The 18,384-nt window shown below is 38.4% G+C and overlaps 1 protein-coding gene and 1 non-coding gene across 3 annotated transcripts in view; one reads left to right on the top strand and one right to left on the bottom strand.

Moving 5' to 3' along the window:
- CPNE4 (copine 4) overlaps nucleotides 1–18,384 on the bottom strand; it is a 412,001-nt gene that overhangs the window by 78,453 nt on the left and 315,164 nt on the right. The gene's annotated exons all lie outside the window — the stretch shown is intronic.
- On the top strand, nucleotides 5,685–5,803 carry LOC120582661 (5S ribosomal RNA). The gene has a single exon (XR_005647604.1). It is a non-coding gene; the product is annotated as a 5S ribosomal RNA (ribosomal RNA).

The raw sequence follows: 18,384 nt of genomic DNA on the forward strand, positions 1-18,384 counted from the left end.
TTGGGGTTGATTCTGCATCACTGCCTTGGAATCATGACTGGGCTGTAGGCAGTCACTGTACCAGGAAAGTTCCCCAAATCACTCTTCTCAATGATTTCACTCATATGTGGGATATAAAACTGAAAGCAACAAACAAACATGACAAACAAATAGAGACTCATGGATAGTGGATTAGTGGTTACCAAAGGGAAGGTGGGGAGAGGGAAGGTAGATGGAGGTAAAAGGGGTCAGATATTTGGTGACGGAAGGAAATTTAACTTTGGGTGGTGAACACAAAATGCAATATATATATATATATATATATATGACATATTGTTGAACTGTACACTTAAAACTTATTCAATTTTATTAACTAATGTCGCCTCGATAATTTTAATTAAAAAAAAACAAAACTGTCATTCTGGTCCAAACTTTGCTTCCTTACTCCTGGAAGATGCTCTTCTTATTTCCACAGTCGGTCCTCCCTCTTGAAATTTATTTCTACGTTAAAAAAAGCTAGTACAAGCTGCTGAGTCAAAGCCCTTGTTACTCAAATTGTTGTGTGGATCCACATCTCCGTGTATCAGCAGCACTGAAGTCACAGGAGTGTTAGAATCGCAGTGTCTCCAGCCCCACCCCAGACCGACTGAACCACAATCCGCATTTAAACAAGATCCCCAGATAATTTGTCTGTACATTAAAGTCTGAGAAGCACTAGGTTAGGCTATTGGTTGGCTGAATTAGAAAGGCCAGTTTCTAATATCCTACATCCATTTACTGGGCTTATGCATCCATTCACAGTTGATGGGCACCTACTCGATATTAGGTACCACTTTAGGTTCTGTGGATAAAAGGTAAAGAGAGTAGAGCTCTTTTTCTTTCTAGTTGTCATGGCATTAATTTACCAGCTTACCCTGACCTTTAACTCTGGCAGGTCTGCCCCTTTCTCACCATAATTTTGGGCGCCTGGCCTTGCTCTATTCTGTTACATGTCATTCTGAGTTTTTTCTGTCAGCTTGGCTATTGTTCTATTTTGTTCTGCTGTGAATCCACATGGATTTTTAAATTTTGATTTGAAACATCTTTCTGACCATCACTTACCACCTTATTTGTTAACTTTGCTGAGGCTTTCCGCCCCATGGCCATACCCCCTTGTTATATCTGTTCTTGGAATGTAACTTTCTCTTTTTAATCATGGGATTCATATTATCCTAGCTGCTGCTGAGATCTGGGTTGAGGTTTCTAGGAATCGTGGCTGCCTCTAGAGACTTCTAGGGTCATCCCTTGGGGAGAAGTAGCCTGCCCTCGCACAGGAAAATAAAAGGCTTTATTTTCTCACTAAATAAAGTAGACTCCTTTCTTTAGAGTCACTTTTTGTCCTTTCTTCAATTTGTTTCTTTTTAATAGCAGAATAATGAGCCACAAGTGTAACAACAAACAAGTCTATTTTTCAGAACGTCTGTTAAGTTTCCATATTTTTTTCATTCTCTTTTACCCCTGACAGAGCTTACTATATACAGTCTTTTCAACCTTAAGTCCAAGTAGATTCAATTAAATTGAGAGATCTGGACTGCAACCTACAGATCTTAATTTGCAGTAATTTTTTAGAAGTTGAACAATATTTGTGCTTTTTACTTTCTTCAATGAAATAAATTTTCACCTTAGGTTGCCCCTATTTAAAACATGCTGTTTCCTACTACACTCATATATAGCCCTTAGTGGGTTACTATTATCTTATTTGATGATACAAAAACTCTGTGAGGCTCAGAGGTGTATCATATCCCATTTTCAGACAAGGCTATTGTGCTTGATGGGTTAAGTGAATTCACCAAGGTGGCATAGCTTTGACAGAATTGATTCAAACCCTAGACCTCTCACCCAAGGCCAGTGCTCTCTGTCTAAAATGCCTAAGGTACCCCTACTGGGGCAGATGATGAATTATTTTGATGTCCAACAACCCAGAGACCAAAAATAAACTCTGCACAAATCCTAGCTTTATGTTCGGGGTCCAATAGGCTTATGGCTTTCCAGGAATCCTCAAACTGCCTCCCCACTTTTTACATCTTCTGAATAAAATCTGAATGGATTAGATGAAAAGGGATATCATCATTATTTTCCTCTGCAATTTCAGTTTCAGTCTGTGGAAGAACTAACTCTATTTTTTTCCTTTATTTGTCTATCTCTCATGACTAAATATCCCAGTTCTCATCCACTCCTTAGCTGAAGTGAGGTTCAAAAAATATTATTAGCAAAATCCAGCTAGAGGTGAGATACATGTGTTTAAGTAGAAACGATGGTCATTTCCAGAGTCACTTCATATCCAAAGTATCTTAGAGTCTCTAATTGGACCCAGAAACAGATCTATTCAGCTTCTTCCACACAGGGTATAGTCACTTTTCTTCCTTTCCTGTACAGGTTCCTCCTTAGGCATTTAAGGACGTCTTATGATTGCAACTGCTATTGGTATCCAGGATGACATATGCATCAAAACAAGTGGCCCTCGGAGTTCACAAAGTTGCAAGATGTGGGAGGCCAGAGCAGGATGGGGTTTTGTAGAAATGAAGAAAGAAATCCTTTGCTTGTGCTTGTTAGCTGGACTCCAAAGCTGCATTTCTTGCACACAGAAGCTCATAAAGATGCTCGTGAAACAGTATCTTTAGCTTTTAGTGTCAACCTGTACCAACAGGGCTCTAGCTCAGTTCAAGAAGCCAGGCCAAGGGAGACAGTGTCCCATCTTTCTATGGCTCACCATCTCTGTCCTGCCAGGACTCTGCTGAAGGATACACCAAGCATAAGCCTTTCCCTTCCTGGGCACTGTACCAGAACACACACATACACACATGCACGCACACTTCCTCTCCAATTCCTCTCTTCTTTCGTCAAATCGTAATTTAGCAGCACATTTAAGCTCCCCTTCCCCAAAACCTCTAGGGGGTTATAAAAACATCATCTTAAGAAATGCTCAAACTCTATGGCCCTATTCAACCTTCTTTCACTCTCTCTCTCTCTCCCTCTCTTTCATTATACTCCTATGAGTTATTTATTTTATAACGAGAAGTTTGTACCTTGTGACCCCCTTCACCCATTTTGCTCACTTCCTACCCCCCACCTCTGGCAACCACCAATCTGTTCTCTATCTATGAGGTTTTTTTCATTTGTTTTGTTTTAGATTCCACATATAAGTGATCATACAGTATTTTCTTTCTCTGACTTATTTTATTTAGCATAATACCTTCGAGTTCTAGCCGTGTTATCACAAATGGCAAGATTTCATTCTTTTTTTATGGCTGAATAGTACTGCATTGTGTATGTGTACCACACCTCCTTTATTCATTCATCTATTGATGAACATTTAGGTTGTTTCCATATCTTGGCTATTGTAAATAATGCCACAATGAACATGGAGATGCATATATCTTTTCGAATTAATGTTTTAGATTTCTTCAAATAAATACCCAGAAGTGAAATTGCTGGATTATATAGTAGTTCTATTTTTAATTTTTTGAGGAACCTCCATACCATTTTCCATAGTGGCTACAACAACTTGCAATCTCATCAACAGTGTATGAGGGTTCCCTTTTCTCTACATACTCACCAACACTTATTATTTCTTGCCTTTTTGGTAATAGCCATTCTAACAGGTATGAGGTAATATCTCATTGTCGTTTTGATCCCTGATGACTAGTGATGCTCAGAATCTTTTCAGTACCTGTTGGTCATTGATTGAAGGAAGCACCATTATTTTAGGTTCCACTATGTTAGTAAGAAACACCCAAGATGAGGAGTTTATTAGGAATCTATTTCTGCATAATGCTGGGACTCTAGGCTTGCCCTCGAGGGTAAGAACAAATGAGGGAGGAAAATCCCACTATATAGGAAGGGACAGCATGAAAATTTACATGTCTCAATCTTGGCACTGGTTGGAGGGAAGAAAAGAAAATTCTCTTCTGAGAATTTTAGCCAAAGCTGATATTCGCTCTTGGCTATGATCTGAAATCACACTACCAGAGCAGACCAAAAAAGCCATAAGCAGAGAATTTAATTTAAAGAAGTCTAGAATTGGTCATTCCTCAAGTGAGTGCAAGAAACAAATGTAAATCCTTTCTGAAAGAATTCAACTTATACCTGTGTTGTCCAATATAGTAGCAACTAGCCACACGTAGCTATTTAAATTTAAAACTGAAAAGTAAATGAAATTCAAAATTGATTTCTTTAGTTTCATCAGCCACATTTCAAATGCTCAAGAGCCATATGTGGCTAGTGGGGACCACATTAGAAAAAACAGAAATATAATATAATATAATATAATATAATATAATATAATATAATATAATATAATATAATGTAATGTAATGTAATGTAATGTAATGTAATGTAATGTAATGTAATGTAATGTAATGTAATATAATATTTCCATCATCATAACATGTTCTTTTGGCCAGTGCTGACCAAAAGCAACAGTAACATGCCATTGATAGATTGTATAATGTGGCCTGATATTTGATACATAGAATCTGAGTAAAATGTAATAAAGTAATAAAATGTAGTAAAATGTAATAAAAATACAGAGGATGTGGAGATGAATTAAAATACGGAGGATGTAGAGAGATGAATTAAAACCTCTCTTAGACGAGTTGGCAGATGTGAGAATTAGGCTACCTGAGAATCACTTGGGACTGAATCAGGGAATCTAGAAGCCCTAAGTCATGGAGAATTCTTCTTCAGCCTTGTGAGCTCCTAGAGCAGCCAGGAGCCTCTTGGAATGAAAGCTCACCATGTGACTAACAGCAGAATTAGCACAAAATCTCATTACTTAGATGACCTTCCAGGCCACCTAGTTCTGTGGAAATTAGAATCGAATGCAGAATGACATCTTTTTGGATATCTCTTTTCCACAATATGACTACCTTTGACCTTTTGAAATTAAATTCATTTTTATAAAGTTACTGTGCAAGCATTAGAGTAATATAATCATTTTTTTCTGAGTCCCAAGAGAAGACAGTATCAGTGAAAAATTCCAGAGTAAAAGATTTTAAGAATGAATTTCCACCTCTCTAGATTTATCCGAATCGCCATCCTTTGACATATCTCACTGAAGATTTTTTGGCTTTGATTGAGAGCTTGGAATATGAGAGTTTTGTGTGGGAAAAATGTGTGGAGCTGTAATAGACCTAGAAAATGAGGCTACTGTTTTAGGTTCGCACGGCTCCAAAACTGTAGAAAGACTTCATATGTAATACAACTTAACCATGGAATACTTAACTTCATGAGAAATTACTTTGTGATTCTGTATCTTTTTAAATTGCTACTTGTTTCTTCCTCAATCTAATCACCTTATATAGAAAAACTCAAATTATTAGCACACTTTTTTCTTCAGTACATAATAAGGAATAATTGAAATGTGGTTCCCATCACTAAGTGTGTTTTAATAAAGAATTGCCTCATATAGGACCTAATAGTACCTAGAGTATGAGAAAGCATTAAAGCAGTAGGTTTGTGTGCATTGGGGTCAGGGTGCAGGAGGAGAGAAGTTGGGAATGAATGAGAAAGTTGTGGAAGGAGACCTTACATTTACTGAGTGCCTAATATTTGCCAGTTCTATGCTAGCTGCTTTACACATTATTCACATTATCTCATGCAACTCCGTGAAGTAGATTATTATCTTCATCCTATGAGTGAGGAAACTAAATTCAAAAGATGTTAGTTACTACAGTCATGCCACTCTGAATGTGCCTGATCTCATCTGATCTCAGAAGCTAAGCAGGGTAGGGCCTGGTTAGTACTTGGATGGGAGACCACCTAGAAATACCAGGTGCTGTAGGTGTTAAAAAGAAAAGACACTAGTTACCTTGCCAGGCTCATTCAGTGACCTTTTGCCAGTACCACTCTGCTAAAATGCTCTTGTCAACAGGGTCCTGTCAATGACTCCACAATGAAAAATCCAACTGTCAATTATCAGTTCTCATCTTTGTTGACCTATCAGAAGCATCTGACATAGCTAGCTGATCACGTTCTCCCCTTTAATACACTTTCTATACTTGACTTCTAGTACATGATACTCTCTTGGTTTTCTTCCAATATCACCAGACATACATACTCCGATTTCTTTGACTGTTTCTTCTTTCTCCTTGAACTCCTAGTAAGGAGTGCCCCAGAGCCGAGTACTTGAGTACTTTCTCTTCTCTAGCTATGCTCGTGTTCTAGGTCATGTTTTATCAACTTTGGCACTATTGACATTTTAGGCCAGATATTTCTTCGTTGTGATGAGACAACCCTGTGCATTATAAGATATTCAGCAGCATCCCTCTACTAGATGCCAGTAGATGTTAGTAGCACTCGCCCACGTCACCCTCAGTTGAGAAACATTGCCCTAGGTGAGCTCAGCTATTTTTATGACTTTAAAAACCACCAGTAAGCGAAAAATTCCCAAAACCTTTCCCCTGCCTGCTTTACTTCTCCATTAGGGTGTTTAATACTTATTCTCCATTTGAGTCTTTCACCCCAAACCTGCTCCACCTGCAGTCCTCCCCGTCTCAGTTAATGGCATCCCTCCTTTCCAGTTAGTTGCACCATCAAGACTTCTCTCTCCCACACTCCACATTTAATCCTTTAGAAAATCTTATTGATTTTACTTTAAAAATATATCCACGATGCAATTCCATCTCATCATTTCCACTACTACCTCCCCGGTCCATGCCACTAACTCTTTCATAAATTACTGCCATAGCCTCCTACCTGGTGTCCTTGCTTCCACCCTTGCCCCTCTGTAATTTCATTCACCTTTCCACCTTTACCCGACCTGCCATAGGACTCCATTCTAATGCACAGGAAATAGATTTATCTTTATGAAATCTTTATGAAAAATCTTCATGAAAATTGACCAAAGGTTAGGCCCTAAAGTGAGCCTCAAAAAACTCAAAGAATTAGGATAAGACAGACCATGTTCTATGACTACTACGATTAAGTTTAAAATTGATTTTTTTAAAAAAAAAATCCACATATATCTAATTTAAAACATTCACTAATCTAAATAACTCATGAAAAAAATAATGGAAACTGAAAAGAACTTGGAACTAGATGAAAATGAAGATACAAAATATCAGAATTTGTATGATGTGGTTAAAGTGATCCTTCAATGAAAATTTAAAGCCTTAAATGTGTATATTAGTAATGAAGGCTAAAAATTGATAAGCCAAATCTTCAACCTGAATTTTTTTTAAAAATAGAATAAACCAAGAGAAAGCTGAACAAAAGAAAAAATTTTTCAGATGATTTTAGTTCAACATGTACCCCCCAACCCACCTTATCTAGAACCTTTGTTTTGTAACATTATTTTTAAAGGGTGTTGAGGATTTCATTATGTAGATTGTTCCGTTGTTCATAGAGGCATTCATCTATGTTGAACGTTTTACATATAAATATAAAATCTATGATGCTTTTTATAGAAGAATTGTTTAAAATTAGAACTGTGAGGCTAAAAAATTTGCATATGCTAAGGTCTTATGTTTGGGAATTGCTGTAATTAACCATATTGACCTCAATTAATGTTGGAGATTATGCCACAACCCTTAGTACATTGAATGACAGCTTACTCCTCCTATTCTTGATCTTGCACTTTATTTGGTGTAAGAAAGTACCCTCCCTACCAACAGGCATATTCATCCCTAAGATACTGGAAGTACATTTAATAATCTCTTGAACTTTGCAAACTCTGAGCATCCATTAACTGACTTAATAGGTTCAGAAGATATGAATGCCAATATTGGCAAATGTTTTGCCAAAGCTTTATCCATAGGAAATCTAGATTAGAAAGAGCGTTTCACTTTGGATCATTTCCCCAGGTGGAGCTGTCAGAACCAATGAAGAAAGTAAGTAATCAAACTCACTTAGATTATTACAATCCAATTTGGTTAAACTTCAGCCAGCAAAGCAATTCCAGGGACAATTAAACCTCAGTCTCCAGGTGAGGGGCCAGTAATATTTAATAATTTTATAGTCAGTCCTCATTTGCTCATCTCCATTCTTGAGGTGAATGTTTTAGATTGGGTAGATGTGATTACTTCTACCGTAAGCCTACTCTGTCAATATTGTTGTTCTTGAGCCTGACTATACTTTATAACTAGAGGGGAGATCAGAGAATAGGAAGGAAAGTTGTAGCAATGTTCTTTATGAATTCATGTGAAAAAACTGAGGTTTAAAGAATCTCTAGCTATGTTTTAAGAGAGACTATTGAAAAGCCAACAGGTATATGAAAAGATGCTTAACCTCACTAATCATCAGGGAAATGTAAATTTAAATTCACACTTGTTGGAATGGTTCTTATAAAAAAAAAAAAAGAGATAACAAATGCTGGTGAGGATATGGAGAAAGGGGAACCCTTGTGCACTTTTGGTGGAAATGTAAATTGGTGTAGCCACTATAGAAAAAGGTATATCAGTTCCTCAAAAAATTAAGAATAAAAATACCACATGATCCAGCAATTCCACTTCTGGGGATATGTTCAAAGGAAACAAAAACATTAACTCAAACAAATATCTTCACTCCCATGTTCATTTATGGAAACAACCTAAGTGTCCATTGATAGATGAATGGATAAAGAAAATGCTGTGGACTCCAGATACAAATAGAAGAGGGGCATCACCAAGGAAGGTGAGGGTAGTTGGACACAATTTAAAGTCTGGAAAGCCAGAAATGGACAGAAGCAAAAAAAAAAAAACCCCAAACCAAAAAACAAACAAACAAGCAAACAAACAAAACCAAAAAGCAATTTTTCCAGCTTTCGATAATTCAACTCCCACTCAATAAAAAACAGTTTTCAGATAAGGAAAAAGACACTGAGAATGATGTACCAACAGAAAGCCTCTCATGAACCTGAACTGGGAATCAATTGCCAGGAGAGATGCTAGGAGTACCAAACAATCACTGCCTAGAGGAAACAGGAAAAAGCCAGAAGGCTGAAATCAGCTCAGGGACAAGTTCTCTATACAGATAGGACGCAGGATATCTTAAATTCCATTTCTATTATTGCTACCCATCCGCTATCCATCTGTGATGTTCAAACTACCATTGCACCTATCCTGAAATGAAACTAGACCTTCAGCACTGAGAGCTAGAGTTATTTATGCAGAAGGCTTCTTGGTCACTAATTATAGATAATTTCTCTCCATCTTTCAGATTTAGCCATTTTTTTCTTGGATATTTTTTATAGGAGAAGCTGGTGCCTAAAAGAACATGTGTATGTTTCATTTCCTTTTTTCCCTGGCCACAAAAACATCTTAAAGATCTATCATAACATCTAGTATGGGAAACTTAGCTCATGCTTCTTGACCACCTAGCTTAGTGTGTTGCTTTCTTTTACTCCTTTAATCTTTACAAAAGTTCTGTGAAGCAGGTACTATTTTATGTCCATTATGGAGGTCCAGAGAAATAAAGTATCTTACCTAATCATGTAAATTAAACAAGACCCAAAGTTCCGAATTCTTGATAAATCAATGAGTTGATTTTTCATTCTCAACATTCTTAAATGTTTTCTCAACAATCAGAGGCTTTGTGGCATATGTCTGGCGGCTCTGACTGCTAAGAAAGCATTTCTTAAATAACAGGTCCCCAAGAGCAATCCAGAGTGCTTTTCAGACTTTCCCATTGACTTAAAAAAAAAAAGTCACTGAGAAGTGCGTGGGGGCAGGCATTACCATCTTTGCTTTGTAGATAATGCAATTTAAACACAGGATGGTTATTTATCTAAAGACACAAAGAAGAGTTTCAGAATCCTGAGTAGAACTCAGACCTTGACCTTGGAGAAAGACTCAGGAAGCCAAAGAACCTATGAAAAGCCTTTCTTTTCAATAGCTGCAGAGTATCCAATTTTTAATGTAGGGGGTTACTTTGTGTAGAAAGCAGTCAGAATCCCTCTGTGATTCACTAAGGGCACAAATTCTATTGAAAAAAGGTGACAAACCATACAAAATGGAAGGAAAATAATAGAAAACCTTTCATTGAAAATCAGGATAGGATATTGGAGGGTTCTGGTTACATTTTTCTTAAAACATACAGTGTCCCGAGAATTAAGAGTCAGGCCAAAGGGTTTCCCTCCATCTTTCACAGCAACATATTTCTAAATATAAAATGGAATGTAGAGGAAAACAAAACTTGCTTTAGATAATTTTACTGCTAACTTTCATTGAAACCACCTATTCTGTGAAACGGGGAAAATTCTTTCCCTTACATATTACAACAGCAGAAAAACTCATGAGGTCAAAGTTTGTCCTCAGGAAACCTCCTCATAACACCTTTCACATGTCCCTAAATTCCAACAAATGTTACAGGGCTAAACTCACAGAGCAAGTCCTGCTGAGGATAGTGACAGCATCTCTTGTTAGGAAACCATCTCAGCTCTGGGCGATTAGCATTCCTTGAAATTTTCTTTGGCAATTTAGAGCAGCAGTGAATGGGTAAGTGGAAGAAAAAGAGATATGCAAGCATGTCAGGATGAGGAAAAGGGCTGGGTAACCAGTGATAACAGCTGGGTACCATCTCTGAGCTTCATTGCTCTAGGAAACATCTTTGCTACCTTGGAAATTATTGATGATAGAGAGCTTTGGTCCACAGATGGCATCATTCTGTCATCTGGACCACTAGGCCCCAGTCTTTGGGAGCAGAACCTCAAAGAATAGACGGTGAAAGAGGGGCTTTCTACTCTACCCACAGCTGTCTCATAACCGTTGTGCAGATGCAGAGAAAATTCTGAATGGTAGCATAGTCCCTGTCACTGTCAAGACACTGTTTGGCCAGACAGAAAGTTCTGCATTATGAATGAGAGCTTGAGTGAAAGATGGAGCCTGAGAATGCTGGTAAGCAAACAGCAAACAGCAAATTGGAGTTTGCTGACTCATCTCTTAAGCCGTTTCCTTTGGAGCACATCAGGTACATTTCCAAGCCTGGACATGCCGTGAGCAATCCCAGTGATCACTACAGAGACTGTTTGCTGATTCCTACGAATAGGACCAGGTTACCAGGTGAACTTTGAAAACTGTACCAGCTGGTGAAGAAGAGGGGTGAGGAAGGCATACAGGTGCTGGAAGGAAGAAAAGTCTGGTCATCAAGCCTGCCCTTTGCCTGACCTCCACCATCTCCAATCCTGGTTTGCTCCTTCTTTCCCCATCTAATGGTCCAGGGAGCAAACTTTTGGCTCTAAGGAGAGGGGCACATGATCATACTAATATGAAGATCCTGGAGGAGGCTGGGTTTATAGTAGGAAAGCATGGGCTTTGGAGTCAGGCTGGTCTGGGTTTGAATCTTGACCGTAACAAATAAAAGAGTTTGGAATTAGTTTTATGTTGTAGTATACTATAAAGCCATTTGGATGCAACAGAAGAAGGGAAACTAGAAGAACTGGCTTTATTCTCAGCTCCAAGCTGAGGTTCAAGTTCCTTGCCTTTCATTTCTGACTGTGGAACCTGGGGCAAGTTGCTTAATACTGCTGAATTTGTTTTCTCACCTGCAAAATAGGTACAAAAATACCAAGTCCATAAGGTTTTTGGAGGATTAAGTAAGATCTCGTAGGTAAAGTGCTGAGCAGAGTGCTTAGTGCTTGGTAAGTTTTCAAATTCTTTGATTAGAAAATAAGGTATATAAAACCAAGGGGGTGCAAAAGACCGTCCGCTGGCATATAAGTTTTATATTGCTTTGTAACAAATTACCACAACATCCTGGCTTAAAGAACACACATCTGTTATCTCAGTTTTGGTGAGTCAGCAGTCCAGGCACACTTTATCTGGGTTCTCTACTCAAGATCTCACAGGCTGAAAGCTGGGTTTGGCTGGACTGCATTGTCATCCGGAGACCTGACTAGGGAAGCATCTGCCTTCAAATTCCTTCAAGCTATGGGCAGAATTTTTGCCTGTAGAATTCATGGCAGCTGTTTCTTGAAAGCCAGCAACAGAAAGATAGGGTCTCTATTCCTTGAAGTTTCTTTTAAAGGGCTTACCTGATTAAATCAGGCCCACCAGGATAATCTCCCCTTTTAAGGAATTCAGTGTCAACTGACTAGGAATCTTAATTACATCCTCACCTTTGCTGTATACTGTAACATAAACTCGAGAAGGATATTCTATCACTTTTATCATACCCGTGGTCATAGGTTCTGTCCATAGTCAAGAGGAGGGAAATACATAAAGACATAGGTTCTGTCATAGGTTCTGTCCATAGTCAAGAGGAGGGAAATACATAAAGACATAGATAAAAGAGGGCAGCAATCATCACACCTAGGTGTGTGCGTGACTGGGATAAAGGAAGAAAATATTAGCACTTCATTTGTATTCATTTTTATTACATCTGTAAAAAATTTCACTATTATAGAAAACAAAGTATACACTATATTAGCATAATGGAAAAGGTATATAATTAATACAAGACACATATGTTGAAGGTGTTTTTGATAGGAGTGCATAATCAAAAAATTGTAAACCATTCCAAACAACAGCTCTTTTCCCTACTTACTCTTCCTACCCTGGCTAATTATCTGTGATATCTTGTGCATATTACTTAATCTAAGTCTTGGTTTTTTTCATCTGCCAAATGGGAATAAAAATTCCTGTCCTATCTACTTCCTAGATGAGGCTCTGAAGAGAAAATTTTGGGAAACATTTGGAAATACATACAGCACATACAAAATAGGCAGAAAAACAAAAGAGAATTTTTAGCATGTCTGATTTTAGACTAAGAAAAACAAGAAAGAACTATTCGAAGTGCCTAAACAAGATTTCTCCCACCTATATGCGATGTCCTCTGAAGAGGTGTAAAATACTATAGAGCTCTCTGGGATTTTCTAACAAGCTTTCTTAAACCCTTGAGTTCCTGTTTCCTGCCTGCTCACTGCGACGGCACTTCACCTGAAATGTGATGAGTGATATATTAAGTCACAGGAATTTCCTTGACATGTCTCCTCTTCCCTTGCCATTCAATCATGGAGAATGATCGATAAACAAATTTTCTATTCTGTGTTTGCCCTGCCTTGGGGACAGCAATTAAACCTGATCCTCAATATAGCCCAAGCATCAGACAGTAGATCTAAGGAAGAGAATATGGCCTGATAGAGGGCCACAGGGGACCTTCAGGAGGTATCAGATGGGCTTTAGAATCAACCAGACCTGGGCTTCGGGTTCTGTCCTTAAGAGGTCTGTAAATTTTTAGGAGCTTATTCAACTCTCGGAGCTTCAGTTCAGTTTTTTTTTTTCCTTTGTTAACCTTGCAATTTTGTTGTGTGGATTAGAGGGGACGAAATGTGGGAACGTACCCAGCATAGTTACTGGCATATAATAGGTGCACGATAATGGCTTAATTCTCTTTTCCCTTTTGTAAATGCAAATTCAAGTCTTGGTTTGGCTTCTAATGAGCTATGTGGTCCAGGGCAAGTCGTTTCTCCTCTCTGGGTTTCTATCACATGAGTCTAAGGAGTCCTAGGCTTCAAAATCCCAGCAATGTTGTATGAGTTTCCACAGGATCCAGGAAAACGCATTTAGTAACCCCCAGCCCCCGCCGTTCTTTTCCTCACTTTAGTGTAGAATTAGTTTCATCATTCCTATTCCCAAAAAATAGCTGATGAAAGCATTAGCCATGTGTTTTGCGAAGAAGCTAGATGCTGCTTCTTTATATACTTAGCACCGTGTCGTGTGGGTTGTAATCACAGAATGAACAATGCAGAAATGCGGCATATGATAAACTCATTTTAGAAAACTAATGAAAGTATAGAAGGACAGAGACCTTCTCTGTTTGAAATCATGTCACCAAGCGATTGTTCTATTGCCGGGTTACTTTAAGCCTAAATAGGTACAACAATTTAAGAGGAGATAAGCCAAATTGATCTACAGTCTATTTCCTAACTTTGTTAGATGTTACTATATAAAAATAGAATATGTTTGCCTATCACCAGGAAAACCCGCTGGGACTTTTAAAAATAGTTATTTCAATTCTGAATTTTTAAATAGGAACTGCAAAGGTCTAAGTGAATATAGAAAATTGGCATGGATATTAAAAATTGTGTCTTTTTAAAACCAGTGTTTTCTTTTTCCTTGCTGCAAAAGTAACACATTCTTAAGGTAGAAAACTAAAAAACAATTTTAAAAATAGCTTTTTATTTAGCCACTAAGAAATATGTACTGCTGACATCATTTTGATGTGTTTCTTTTAGTCACATATACATGTGCACTTGCATGTGTGTTCACACACACACACACACACACACACACACACACACAATCTCTTTATTTATAATGTTTATATTTATGCCCCAGACCAGTTCTCTCTTTTGAGAGTCAAACTCACATAGGCAACTCCCAGGATGTCCAACTGTCCTGGTTTGCCTAACACTGATGATTTTCTGGGATGTGGGACTTTCAGCGCTAAAACTGAGACAATTCTGGGTCAACTGCCCACTGGATGACCCCCACACACCTAAGACTTAACAAGTACAAAACTGAACTCATCATTTCCAGCCAAAAACTCCTGTTCTTTCAATGGTCTGATCTTAAGGAATAGTGCCATTTTCCATCCATGTGGCTGAGCCAGGAATTAGGGACTAATTCTCGAGTCATTCCTCTTCCTCTCTCCATCCAACAGCTAATCTGGTATCAAGTTCTGGTCATCCCTGTGGTGAGTAATTCTTACTTGGATTACTGCTATGACTTGTAACCAGATCTCCTGCTTTTGGTCTTGCCCTCATTCTACCCAAATTCCACAAAATAGGCAGAGTACTGACTCCAAGAATTCAAATATGACCATGTTGCTCTACTGCATAGGACCCCTCAGTGTCTTCCATTGCTTTCAGGATAAAAATCTAAACTCCTTAACAAGACCCACAAAGTTCTGTTTACCTCACTAGCTTTGCCATCTTTACATCTTGCCCCGGAGCCTCTTCTCCAACATAATAAAAGGCTGCATCATCAAGACCATGAATCTTGAACTTCTGGACCTTTTTACATACCTTCGAGGTCCTGGCTTAGATGATTTGTTCTCTCAAGCAGCCTCCTCTGAGGCTTGTAAATATTTTATGCTTTTTATAATAACTTTATATAATTTACACATCAGAATATTGAAGACTAGTTGGCTGAAAAAGTCTCTAGAATCTTACTGGGAAGATAGATTCTTTATCAGACTGTTGAACTCTCAGTACCCCTAAGGAAAATCCAACGAGGGATGAAATCTTCTCAATCTATTTAGCTGGGCAGTGGTTCTCCAAACTGGGTGCACATTAGAATCACTTTGGCGGCTTTTCAAAATTTCTGATGCTTTGGCTTCATACCCAGAAATGATCTATTTGGTCTGAGGTGGGGTCTAGGAATCAATTTTTAAAGCTCCCCAGGTGATTCCAGGATGTATCCAAGGTTGAGACACTGTCTTAGTTATGCCACTGCAGTGCCACCTGGAACTTACAGTTATTTTCTGCCCACCCTAAGATTAACATGGGCTTCGTCAGCAATTGCTCATCACAACCCAAACCTCTTCCAGGAGAAGCATTCCTTCCTGTGCGGCAGGGGCTAGCTTCAGCAGCAATGAAGTGAAAATGTGATCTCTATCACATTTTCTGCATTCTATTTTTATGTCTCAATTGGACCAAATGCAGGAAGGGATGCAACGAATTTTCATCCTTCAACCCCAACAGAAAGGGAGAGATGAAAGATACGTTTGACTAGGAAAAGTTCTCAACCAGGGGTGATTTTGTCCCCCAGGGACATTTGGCAATATCTGCAGACATTTTTCGTTGTCACGGCTAGGGGTGTGTTACTGGAATCTAGTTGATACAGGACAGGGATGCTGCTAAATGACAATGCACATATCAGTCCCCTACCCACAGCAAAGAACTATCTGGCTCAAATGTCAGTAGGGTTGAAGTTTAGAAATCCTGATTGAAAGACTAGATGATCCTAAAGCTTCCTTATAGCTTTAAAATACTTATATCAATGACAAGCTATGGAAGAGCCTTTGAGTACTATAAGGAACTTGAGTAAAGTGGGCAGATGAATAAGTTATATTTGGGAAGAAGAAAACATAACTGCAGATATAGAGAAGTTTCAAGGTGGAGATGGGTAAATTGAGGGAATCACGTTGTAGAGATTGTCTCTTGACTATTTTTTTGATATCAGTAATTCTTTACATGTGAACTCTGGACCCGAAGCATCAGCATCCTCTGGGAACTTGTGAGCAATGCAAATTCTCGGGCCCCACTCCAAACCTGCTGAACAGAAACTCTGGTGTTGGAGCCCAGAAATCTGTGTGGTAACAAGTCCTCCAGGAGATCTGATGCCTGCTCAAGTTTGAAAACATTGTTTTAGATCATATGTTGACCTGTCTTAAGGTCTGTTGTGATTTGGTACATTGTATGCCTTCGAGTCGGTTTTATTTTTGGGAGTAGCAGGGGTAAACAAATTATAAGAGAGCTTACGAAGAGGGCCAGCTGGTCTGCAGGGAGATGAGCTGGAGGTAATGCTTCCTGACAATTCTATTTAGTGATTTTACTCTTTCGTGGGATAGCTGTCATAAAACGTTTTAAACGACAGTGCAACTGGGCATGCTGGGTGGTCAACAGAATATTTGGGTAGACATTTAATTACCAAGGAAAACGAAACGAAAAAAAAAAATAGAAGTTACAGAAAAGGTTCTGAGGATCAGAATTACAGAAAAGGTTCTGAGGATCAGAATATAGAGGATGGTCCTTTCTTTTTTCACTCCAAGACTTAATTGGATCCTGCTTGTCTCAGTCACCCTGCCTCCCCGTCCTGATTTTTTCCTTTGAAAATCTCACAGCTTAAAGGTAAGCCAGGATTTATCATTCCTAGTACTAGACTTAGTCCTTGCTATTTTAGAGATAATTTGAAGGAAGAAATGTGCTTGTCCATGAAATATGCCAGTGAAATGAAAGAGACTTGACATTTGAAAAATCTACAAGGCTGGTTACCTCCCTATTTCTTTTCTGAGAAGATGTAGGCCCCTTTGTCCTCCAAAAGCTATGTTGTGAGAACTAGCCGAGGCCAAGATATTGCTTATTCTTTTTGTGGCTTTTTATTCCAGTCCCTCATTCCTGAAGGAGAGTCTTTCCCTGGTTTCCTCCTCATCAGACTCCTCCCTTCCTATAACCCTATCTGGCTGGTGGAAGGGAAAAATACATTTAAATTGGAGGGGAAAAAAATGATTAAGGGAAAGTATAATGATAAATGGGCTGCAGTGGAGATTGTTCTCCAAGACACTGACAATAAGGTAAAAAATTCCATAATGAATTTAGATTTGCCTTGAATTAAAGTATTACAGGTCAAAAGTGATGTGATGATAATAATAAATTAATCAATAATGTCAGTATATGTGAGGATAAGAGTGGGTGGATGAGAGGAGTATTTTTCTTAGAGCCTTAAAAAGGGCAGACTAAAAAAGTAAAAACCTCCAGAATGTCTTATAGAGGATCTAACTAATATAAATATGGGAGTACATATATACCCATCCATCCATCCATCCATCCATCCATCCATCCATCCATCCATCCAGATATTTATTAAGCATTTGCAATATGCTAAGCACTATTTTAGGGGCTGAGGATACACAGCTAGATTCACCAATTCCTTTCCCTTGGACCTTAGTACATGCATTTCAGTAGAGGAGACAATAACTATGTAAACAAACAGACATGGTGATTGCAGATTATGGTAAGTGCCATGAAGGAGATTAATAGGGTGACAAGATGGAGAGAGTAACTGGAGGAATGCATGTATGAACAATGAGATCTGAGAAGGCATCTCTGAGTGATTCAGTTTTGAGTTGACACTTAAAGGTTAAGAATGTGCCAGCCATTCAGAGAAGGGGAGGGGGTGAATGGGGGCAAATAGAAATTTTAGGCTCTAGAAATGTGAACTCAGAAGGCTATTTGAGCCTATTTAAAAGAATTACCCATCCCAGTAAGTCCAAAAGTGTGACTGCAAGTTCTTTCAATGGCATACCAAAGCTTTAATGACATTTTCCTACAAGAATATACAATTGCTTGATTTTACTATTTAATATTTATGAATTAAGAGCTCAGACTCTGGGAAGTTATCCCTGTAGTCTGGGTATGAGGCCAAGTTTATGTGCATGATGCAATGATTTCTGTCTGGTAGCAAAGATAACCCTTCAGTTTATGATTTATTGCTGTGAAGGACATTAACCAATTTCGTCTATAGAAATCTTAGTCTTGCTTAAAGAGAAAGACTATGTAAACATAATTCCTCAAAGTGCTCTTGGAGAACAGTTTTGTCATCTTATTGGCCTCCTCATTAATGAGTAAGTTAAATAAAATATTTGACACATGTCTATTTAATAGTTGAATGAGAGTCATGCTTTTAACTTTTTGAAAGTCATACGTTAACAAGACTCACCATGGCTCAG

The sequence above is a fragment of the Pteropus medius genome, unplaced genomic scaffold (assembly GCF_902729225.1).
Source record: "Pteropus medius unplaced genomic scaffold, Ma_sr-lr_union100, whole genome shotgun sequence".
NCBI lineage: Eukaryota > Metazoa > Chordata > Mammalia > Chiroptera > Pteropodidae > Pteropus > Pteropus medius.